General features: G+C 46.2%; 1 long non-coding RNA gene across 1 annotated transcript; it reads left to right on the top strand.

Moving 5' to 3' along the window:
* Positions 1 to 2,591: 2,591 nt before the first annotated feature.
* LOC125398092 (uncharacterized) lies at positions 2,592 to 8,594 on the top strand. The gene is made up of 2 exons (XR_007231285.3): positions 2,592 to 3,878; positions 6,152 to 8,594. It is a non-coding gene; the product is annotated as an uncharacterized LOC125398092 (long non-coding RNA).
* Positions 8,595 to 10,403: the final 1,809 nt, after the last annotated feature.

The raw sequence follows: 10,403 nt of genomic DNA, 5'->3' as shown, positions 1-10,403 counted from the left end.
CTTCTTCTTCTTCTTCTTCTTCTTCTTCTTCTTCTTCTTCTTCTTCTTCTTCTTCTTCTCTCTCTCTCTCTCTCTCTCTCTCTCTCTCTCTCTCTCTCTCTCTCTCTCCTTCTCCCCCTTCTCTTTCTTTCTTTGTCACTGAACCTGAAGCTCCTGTCAGTGGGTTAGGATGGCTGGACAGTGAGTTCCAGCAATCGCACTCTGGGCCTGGCTTTTCCATGGATGCTAAGGATCTTAGTCAGGTCCAACGTGAGGATGTGGTATACCAGGCACCGTATCCAGCGAGCCATCTGCATGGCCCAAGAGCTTACCTTTCATTGCATCATGCTAGTAAGTACTTTTCTTGCATACTGCTTTGCATGGGCTTGTTTCTACACTGAATGTGTTCATGTTTTTGTTGCTTTTAAGAGTACAACTCTTTGGGACTGGAGACACAGTTCAGCTGGTAGGGAGCTCCCCTAGCAGGTATGAAGCCCTAGATTAGGTCCCCAGCACTGCATAGAGTTGGGTGTGGTGTCGTAGGCCTGTGATTCCAAATTTCTGGAGGTTGAGACAGTAGGTTCAGGAGATCAAGGCTCATCCTTGGCTACAGAGTGAGTCTGAGGCCATCCTGGACTATATGAACCCTTGATATATGAAATTCTATCTCAAAGCAACAATGATGATGACTGTAACTCCTTGAAAACAAGAGTTTAGCTCATTTCTTGACTTATCATTGCTTATTTAGTTCCGCAAACAGCACTTGGCTAGGAAGGGCAGCAGAGAAGAAGGGTCAACTTTCCCCAGTCACGCTGTGGGTATGCAGGAGTCATTTAAGTGACTGTTACTGAGAGGAACACAGGGGTAGCATAGGGCAGTCTCCACATCCTGAAAATCAAGGCAGAATCTGTTTTTTTTTCTCTGCTACCTAGTTGCTGTGTGATTCCAGGTGAACCTCTAAACTCCCTGTGGGCCTTGATTTGCACATCTGTGGAATGGGGGTATTCCGCTGCAGCACCTACCAGCCTGTTATCCCCACCCCAACAACCCCTTTCCCTGGTGCCTCTGAGGGCCATCTGGTTGTCGCCGAACTTGTGGAAAGATGACGGCCGAGGGTGGTTCAGGGGTTAAGTCAGGAAACCCAATGTGGAAATGAAACCACAGCCCTCAGGGCCTAACTGCTGGGCTAGCTGGAGGCCAAGGCAAGATGGTCTCTAAGAAATGACCCTCTGTGAGAAGCCCCAGCCCCTCTGTCCTCTTCTTAGTGCCCAGAACCAAGTGCATTCAGTTGCCGTCCAAGGAGGACCAGCGGCTCTGCTCTGTTGGAGTTTTCACCTTGTACAGGGACACTTGCGGTCTTGTAGCCTAGGTTACAGAAGTGGCAACTGGGTATGCAGGGGGCAAGTGATGAGGCAGATAGACAGGGCTGGGTACAGCCACTTCAGAGCTGAAAACACTCCTCTGAGGACATCGTGTACTAATTCAAGGGTGGCCCCCCCTTTCTTTCTCTTTCAAACTTCAAAACAGGAAGAAAGTTGTCTTCAACTATAGGCACCAATAATAACCTCCAACCTTCTAGAAAGATCTATTTGGAGGTCGTCCAAGAAAGCTACCTTCACAAAGGGGATGTAACTTCTCAAATTCTCTCCCTACCCGTCTCTCTCTTGACTCTGGACTTCTGGCTTCTTTTACAGCAGTTTGGAAGGTTGGCATGAAGCCATCTAAAACCACAGTGGGGTGTTAGGTAATAATGCTCTCATTAAAACGCTGTTTTGTGGTTTAATTTTCAACGGTTTCTTTGCAGCTTGAAAACACACATGTTATATCTTTGGAGGCAAAGGGAGAGATGACTTTGCGAAACAGGCGAAAGGGCGGGAAAACAGCCCGCCCAGAAGACATTTTAGATAATTCCAGAAAAGAACCACCTACTTTCATGCAAGGGTAGGCACACGGAGCACCAGCATGACATCCTGCGGGGCTTCCTGAAGACGGAAGAGATGGAATCACTCTTGAGGACTTCTAACCCCTGAACACCCTCCAGGGGTTGACAGTATCCTATGGGGATCTGGGGAGTGGCTTGCCGAGTAAAGGACCGGCCGTGCAAACATCAGCACCCAAGATTGAGCCCACAAACCAGCATTAAGAAGCGGTGTGTGGTGGCATATGCTTGAATGTTTCTAATCCCAGTGCTGGGGACGTCGAGATAGACAGAACCTCAGAACTTGCAGGCTAGCCGGTCTCTTTAACTAGCGAGCTCCGGATCCCAGTGGTGAGAGATCCCAGCTCTGAACACACGGTGGAGGGCTACAGGAAAATGACACCTGAGGCTGACCTCAGGCCAGCCCATACATGTAAACACAAGGACATACATGAGCTTCTGCTTACATATGAACATGCACTCACATACACTGGAAAAAAAAGTAATGTAACTCAGTGGTTATGTGCGTCTGCTCTTCACGATGAGGCCCTGGGTTTGATAACGAGGGTCAGAGATGAACGTTTTAAATGGTCTGAACTGAACACTGAACACTTCCAGACAGGGACGGGGAGAGGTCTCAAGCAATTGCCACCAGTCAGGGACAAATAATAGATAACAGCATAGTGGAGTAAGCCAGTCCCCTGTTCTCATCTTCATCTCCATGGATTCCCACCTGAGGCTGTCTATTTTGTGGGAGTCTCACATAACCCAGGCTGGTGGTGAACCTCCTGAATGCTGAGATTATAGGCATGTGCCACCACACCCAGCTAGGTCTCTCCAGTTTAATCAGTGATGTCCGGGAAATGGAAACTCGGGTTTATAGTTTCTTTTAAAAAATAGGATGAGCTGGGCAGTGATGGTGCAGGCTGTTAATCCCAGCACACATGAGGCAGAGGCAGGGGGATCTCTGTGAGTTCGAGGCCAGCCTGGTCTACAAGAGCTAGTTCTAGATAGATAGGTAGATAGATAGGTAGATAGATAGATAGATAGATAGATAGATAGATAGATAGATAGATAGATAGATGGTGAAGCCTCCAGCGTTCCCGCTGCACTCCTTTTACGGTGCAGGGTTTGGTTTGTAGGCTTTGTTTGGTTCCGCTCAGAGCTGGCGGTGTAAAAACTCACTTGCATAACTGGGGTGCCAGAAGAGGGTAGAGAGCACAGGGCACGAACAGCCTTGCTTCTCTGCAACTTCCACTTCTTCTTCCCCAGCCTGCCTGACAGACCAGTTCCCACCGGATTTTGCTCTAACTCTGCAAGCCTGACCTTGACACCTTGACCTGACCCATTCTTCTGAGCTGTTTGTACATTCCCAGCATCTTGGCTCCTTTCCTCCTAAGACCTGGACTGAGGCTGACCCAGGTCCTGCTCCTTCAGGGTGAACAACGAAAAGCTCAGAAAGAATGTGGTCCTGGTGTGCTGATGATGGCTTTAGGGACAGAACTGAGCAGCTGCGGACTACGGCGGACCAGTGTGGCCCTTGGACGAATGGAAAACTTTCAAGCCAGCATTTCAAATCAGACTTGTTACTGGAACAGGTGAATACGTGATCTTTTCCAGTGACAAGCAGGGGATAACTCCATTTTTTTGATCCCTGCCTCCTCCACAGGCTGGACTAGAATTTCTTCTATGTAGCTGAACTTGAACTTGGGGCTGCTTCCCAGGTGCTCAGATTACAAGTGTGTGCCACCATGCTGGTTTACGGGGTGCCGGGGAATGGAATCCACACTATACGCACGTCAGGCAAGCATCTCCCAACTGAAATACATTCCTAGCTGCCAGCAAGGATTCTTTTAAAACATTTTTTTTTAGCTATGCAAAGAGGTTTTGATTTTATGTAAAGCTCCTGCGTTGGGGAGCATTCCTGAGGCAGGTCACGTGGAGGTGAGACTTCCATGGAGGTGTTTGATACCTTCCGCAGGTGAGTGTGGGGTGACCTGATTGGACGATTAGCGTTTCTCAAAACAGTCGCGTCAGGGCAGGTAAAAATCAGTGTGGTTTTCTTTACAGGGGGTTTCACTTTGACTTTCAGCATCGGGTCTGAGGGTTGGGTGAACCCGGAAATGCAAAGTGAAACTTGGGAGTGTGCGTGCCTATCAAGCCAAGCAGACTTCTGTGAATGGAAGCTGGTCTCCTGTTCTTATCAGTGCACACATGTGTTAGATGCCACCCTCCACTCCCATAAAAAATATGGCTCTTAGTCCGAAATATATGCTTAAAATAAGATATACTGTCCACTGCCAAATGGCAAGGCAGTAGCTACTCCTTCTCTTCTTCCCTTTCTCCTCCTCTTCCTTTTCTTCTCCCACCCCCATCTCCTTTTTGAGATAAAGTCTCACGTAGCTCAGACTGTCTTCAAACCCACTAAGTAGCTGAACATGATCTTGAACTTCTGATTCTACAGTCTCCACCCCTTGAATGTTGTGATTACAGGCATGTGCCATCATGTATGGGGTGAAACCCAGGGCACTGTGAATGCTAAACAAATCCTCTACTAAGTGAGTTCCAGCCCCAGCCTGGCATGGCATTTCCTAACTTTCCTCCAAGTTCTGTGCTATGTAGACTACTTTGTTTATACTGGGCGAGCCATGTTCTGCATGTGAGGAGGATATTAGCTTTTGAAAATGGGTTATGGGACCTTTTACCTCTGTTTTCTACAACGTTGGGAGGAGGGGAGAACCAAAAGGCAAGACTAGCTGGGCCTGCCTCTCCTATTATCTCCTGGTGAGGGCTTAGAAAAGAACGCCTCTTCTGTTCAGGGGATTAACAGTCTTGGAGGCCATTGAGGGCAGCCCTCCCTCATAGTTGACTTTGGACTCTACACCCTTTTTTCTGGTACTATTAGAAAGGTAAACACCACCTTTGCTACGTTTTAGTATTCCAATTCTCCTCCTGCCTCCAATTCCTGAGAGTTGGGATTCTAGGCATGGGCCACCACCCTGGTCCATGATGTGCTAGGGTTGGGACCCACGACTTTTGCACACAAGACACTCTCCTAGCTCAGCTGCGTCTCCAGCCCAGACTTAGGAGACGGAGACAGCCACGCGACAACTGTCACACAGCACACTTGGCGGAAGGCGGATTACCTGGTCTCACCTGACGGGAAGGCTCCTGAGCCTCTGCTTGTCTTTAGAACTTCCATTCTCAGGATGCAGGGGTACAAGTGTCTGTGTCTCTCTTTGGAAGCTAGAACATCTTTCTCATCCCCTAAAGTCTTCAGTCCCGTCTCTCTTAGAACAGGACTGTGGCTACAATGCTGTGAGATCACACCACACTTCTCAGAATAGCAAACAACTAAAAATAAAATTTAAAAAAGTTTATTTCTGGACTTTTTCTTATTGGAGGATATGTGTTGCTGGGGATGGCCTTTAAGGTTTCAAAAGCCCACAACATTGCCATTTTGCTCTTTCTGCCTTCACCTCATGACTGTTGTCTCAAGACATAAAGTCCTAGTTACTGCTCCGGTGCCGTGTCTGCTGGCCTGCCGCCATGATGATCATAGACTTTAATCTTCTGGGACCATGAGCTTTCGAATTAAATGCTCTCCTCTCTCTCTCTCTCTCTCTCTCTCTCTCTCTCTCTCTCTCTCTCTCTCTCTCTCTCTCCTTCTTGTTCTTCTTGTTCTTGCTCCTCCTCCTCCTCCTCCTCTTCTTCTTCTTCTTCTTCTCCTCCTCCTCCTTCTCCTTCTTCTCTTCTTTCTTTATTTTCTTTCTTTCCACCCTCCCTCCCTCCTTCCCTCCCTCTCTCCCTTTCTTCTTTCCTTCCTTTCTTTTTTTCTTGAGACAGGGTTTCTCTGTGTAGCCCTGGCTACCGTCTAAAGAAGCCGTCTAAAGAAGAAGCTCACTCTTTAGACCAGGCTAACCTTGAACTCAGGACTCCTCCTGCCTCTGCTTCCCAATTCTCTGCTGGGATTAAAGGTGTAAGCCACAGCCACCTGACTAAATGCTTTCTTTTATAAGTTGCCTTAGTCATTGCATCTCTTCACAGCAATAGATCAGTAACAACAAAGACAATGTTTTTAGTCACTCATCAGTCACTGAGGAGCTGTGAAGCTGTGTTTATTGTCACGACCTGACAAAATTTACAATCACCTTGGAGGCCCATTTCTGGCCATGCTTATGGGGCTTGTATTGATTACCTTAATTGATAATGGGAGGCTTGGCTTAACTGTGGGCCTATTCACTCTCTGAACAGGGACCCTGGGCTGTGTGAGTGGGGACAGGGCCTGAGCAGCAGTATGGAAGCATCCTTTCTTCTCCTCTGAGTTGTGATGTAACCAGATGCTCCAAGTTCCTTATCCTTGACGTTCCTGACATCATGGACGATAACTCAGAGCCGTAAGCCCAAATAGACCCTTGGGTTTACCTGGAAGCTGCTTTGCCAGAGTATTTTGTCATAGAAACCACAGAAGAAATAAAGACGGGGCCGTTTTGGGGTATGAGGTTCACTGTCATGGTCTCACAGCGCTTCGGTTCAGGCAACCCCCAACAAAAGCTGGCACTGATGATGTCACCGATGTCACTGATGGCAGTTGGACAGAACAAGGGAAGCTGTGAAGGGCTTCCTTCAAGATCCTGGCTTCATAAGTGAATAAAAGTGACCGTATGCTGAGGCGGCCACAACCTGCAGTAAGAATGAAGCCCCTCTCTACCTGAGAAACTGCAAAGGAGAAAGAAAGCTGCCAGTTTGACTGTCATGCCTCAAGCTGCCAAAAATTACATCTGTGAGTGCTTAATAAGTGCTTCAGAGAGAAGGACATTAAATTGCTCAAGGAAGGCATGAATAGCAAATGCTTTCTGATTGACAGCAATGTGTTATTCCAGAAAGTATTAAGTATAGATGAAGACTTGAGCAAGGGAGCCCTTGAAATGAGTGACATCGTGGTACTTACTACAATAGGAGATGATTATATAGATCCAGAAATGAGTTTGAACCAAAAAAAATGTAAAAAAATTTATTGGAGAGGGCTGGGGATATAGCTGCAATGCTTGCCTGTCCCCAGGTTTCACCCTCAGCATCATGTAAACAGGGTATGGTGTTCATGTCTGTCATTCCAGCACTCTGGAGGAAGAGACGGGAGGATCAGGACTTTGAGGTCCTTCCTGGGTATACAGCAAGTTCAAAGTCAGCCTGGGTTGTATGACATTATTTATGTATCTATCTCCATGTCTGTCTGTCTAGTTACCTGTCTACATACGTGTTTATATCACCGGAGACAGTATCTTCCCATGAAGATGCTGTTGTCTTACTCTGGCAAGGCTGAAGAAGCTGATGGACAGAGAGGATAAAGTCTTCAATTGCAATGAAACTAGACTTTCCTGGAAGGTGTCCAGTAGGATCTGCCTCATGGAAGTACAAAGGAGGAACCAAGGCTAAAACAAGGGAAAAACAGATCAACTTCAGCTGCGTGTGGCAAAACTGAAGTCAGGGTACACAGAGCAAAGAACCCATGAGGTCTCAGAAATAAAACTAACAATTAACCTTGAACCTTGTGGTATATATCTTCATCCCAGCACTTGAGCGGTAGAAGCAGCAGGATCAGGGGTTCAAGGTCATCTTCGAACACATAGGGAATTGAAGACCAGCCTGGGCTACACAACCCTAGTCACCAAACAATAACAATGATGGAAGCCATAGAAAGACATTGATAGGAGGGGGGCTGGGGATGAGAGTAATAAGAAAGCATTCTATACAGTCTGAACACCACGATTGGCTAATTTACAAACTTTATGGTGTCTATGTGCAAGAAAATACCGTTAGGTTTTGGTATTGTCCACCATTTTAGGCATCCATTGTGGGGATCTTTGGAATACCTTCCATGGATAGAGGAGAACATTATCAGAGAAACGCCCCAGTGTTTTGCTCCTAAGTGAACACTCTTCTCAAACATCTTTTACATCCCAGCTCCTGGTGCTTTATGTGAAAGAGAAAAGTGTGCATTAAAATCTCTTATTTTCACAACATTTTAAACAGATTTAACATTCACGATGAATTCTGGGTAGTTGTCCGTGCAAAGAATGTCAGTCTTTGGTCCTTAAGTCCTTTGGGTCTCCGATCTGAAAGAGGCTATTTGGACAACTCAGCTTTCCAGATTGTCTGCTTATGCTTGTTAAGATCTAACTGAGAAAGGATTAAAATTGGAGATCAAATGGCAAGGTGCTCCTGTCCCAGGCCTATGAAGGAGTTTACACATGCTCAGGGTATTAGATATGACTGACAGGTGTGTGTGTGTGTGTGTGTGTGTGTGTGTGTGTGTGTAGCTCAAATGCCTTGTTCTGTTTCCCAGTCACAAAGACCCCTTTGAAATCCAAGAAGGGATTGAAGAGAGAATCAGGCAGTAAATGGCCGTGAGCATTTTTTTTTTAATGGGTTAAAGCTTTAATTGATGTGGAGTATAGGAGCGGTTTAGGTGTTCCAAGTAGGCTTTTCAACTTGTCTTCTAAATTTAGCTGCCTGAGGAGAGACATTAATCTTTGTAGGTATATTATTTTCCCCCTGTATCCTCTGATCTGATTTTGGCTATTATTTAAACTTGCTTAAATACATTTATTTTTATGTAATACCTATATATGTATTTTGGAAAATGTATATATTTTATATAATTGGATAATATTAAAGCAAGCTGGCTATAATTAAAGGCTTTCCTCTTTCCTATGTCTTTTTTTTCTACATTTGAATTTATTGTGTGTGTGTGTGTATACAGGCATGCCACAGCATGCCATGCCGAGGTTAGAGAACAACTTCCGTGAATAGGTTCTCTCCATGTGGTTCTGGGAATTGAACTCAGGTCTTCAGACTTGGCAGCAAGCCCCCTTGCATGCTGACCCTTTCCCTATCTCCTTTCCTGACACTAACTTTGAGCAGGATCCTGTGGGCATTGGCTGCTCTATGGAGCAAAGGCTTTGGATTCTGCTTGCAGAGCAGACTGTGCAAACATTCAGAGCCGAGTCCTGCTAATGGCCTGGAGTGGAGGAGGCACCAGGGAAGGACCAGGTGGGCCCAGAGCAGGGATGAGTGCTTTCTTGGCAGGGAGCCCATTCTCACAACAAAAAGCTGGGAAAACTTGCTCATGGATAGTAATCCAAAGACACCGAAGGATTATGCCGGCGTACATCCAGCAAGCTGCAAACCGTGACTGAGGGGTCCACAGCTTCCCCACACAGGCAACCGCTTTGCTTATAAAATAGAGTGAGCAGGATTAAAATAAGAGGGGCAAGCAGGGTGGGGGGGGGGAGGAAGGAAGCACCGGGTGGTTCACATGATATTTTATACATAGAAACAGAGTCTGCCAGCCACCAGTAACTTCTGGTCAGTGGGAGGAGAAGACTAAGACACACTGCTCGCAAAACAAGTTACAACCTCTTCCACCTTGAGCCTGTGCGGACTCTAACACCATCTTGCACTTCTCTCTTCGACTGGTGCAGTCACTTAATTATTTTCTCTCAGCCTAGTTAGCTATTAGGGACACTAATTAAAACCTGCCTTGCCCTTAGATGTATGAAGCCGTTTATAAAGTGCTAAGAAGGCAAATTCTTCCAAGAACTATTAATTGTGGTAAGGATGGTGTCAGCTCCAGTTATAAGCTCACAAATGCAAACCTAACCCGGTCGATACTCCCCCGGGATGGTAACAATGGAACAGCCAGCTTTTAAGAAATGTGTGTGGAAGAGCCCGAAGAGATGGTTGGAAATGTCCTGGGTAAGAACCGGCAGTAACTGGAGCTGGGCTGCACAGGGGAGATCAGAACAAAGGCTTATTAATGAGCATCAGGTATGCACATTGTACAAAGGACTGATTTAGGCTGTGCTAGCACTGTACTTGGGAGGAGGATTTTTAAAATGTGAAGGACATACACAGCATAATAGATAGGGTTGCTCAAACAAGTTCTCAGGGATGCCTGCTCCAGGACCAATTGCCGGGTCTCTTGGGACATGACATGAAAGATGTCCCTTCCAGCTGTCACTTTGTTGGGGTTCTGTACTCTTTTTCTCTGTTGTGTGTCTGTGGGTACATGTGTATGCACATGTATGTGCACCTACCATGGGCTTGCCAGAGGTCACCCTCAGATAGCATTTCTCAGGCCCTGCCTTGTCATTTTCTTCATTGTTGTTTTAATTGAGTTCTACATTTTTCTCCACTCCCCTCCCTTCCTCTCTCCTCCTACCCTCTCCTATGGTCCCCATGCTCCCAATTTACTCGGAAGATCTTGTCTTTTTCTATGTCCTGTGTAGATTAGATCCATGTATGTCTCTCTTAGGGTCCTCTTTGTTGTCTACGTTCTCTGGAATTGTGAATTGTAAGCTGGTTTTCTTTGCTTTATGTCTAAAAGCCACTATTGAGTGAGTACACATAATATTTGTCTTTTGGTGCCTGGGTTACCTCACTCAATATGATGTTTTCTAGATCCATTCATTTGCTCTCAAATTTCAAGGTGCCATTATTTTCA

The sequence above is a fragment of the Myodes glareolus genome, chromosome 5 (assembly GCF_982192425.1).
Source record: "Myodes glareolus chromosome 5, mMyoGla1.1, whole genome shotgun sequence".
In the NCBI taxonomy this organism is placed as follows: domain Eukaryota; kingdom Metazoa; phylum Chordata; class Mammalia; order Rodentia; family Cricetidae; genus Myodes; species Myodes glareolus.
This window is presented reverse-complemented; position numbering and strand designations above follow the sequence as displayed.